A 268-nucleotide genomic window follows, 5' to 3' on the forward strand; every position below is an offset into this window, starting at 1 on the left:
TTCAGCCTCCCCGAGCCATCGCAGGTGCCCACACGGGACATTGCTACCATTGCCGTGCTGGAACTGCTGCCTGCACAGAGAGGGGACACCAGGCCTGAGCAGGTCCCCGGCAGTGTCGGACAATGCTGCAGGGGCTGGAGTGCTCAGTGCTGCCTGCCCCGCTTCCCGCAGGGGCTGCCAGGGCTGGTGAGCAGCAGGGTGGCAGCAGTTGGTGCCCATGTGCTGTGGCTGGGGGGGGGGGTGGGTCTAGGCTAAGCAGCCACCAGCT

This window comes from Mesitornis unicolor, unplaced genomic scaffold (genome assembly GCF_000695765.1).
Source record: "Mesitornis unicolor isolate BGI_N332 unplaced genomic scaffold, ASM69576v1 scaffold35134, whole genome shotgun sequence".
Classification (NCBI taxonomy): Eukaryota; Metazoa; Chordata; class Aves; order Mesitornithiformes; family Mesitornithidae; genus Mesitornis; species Mesitornis unicolor.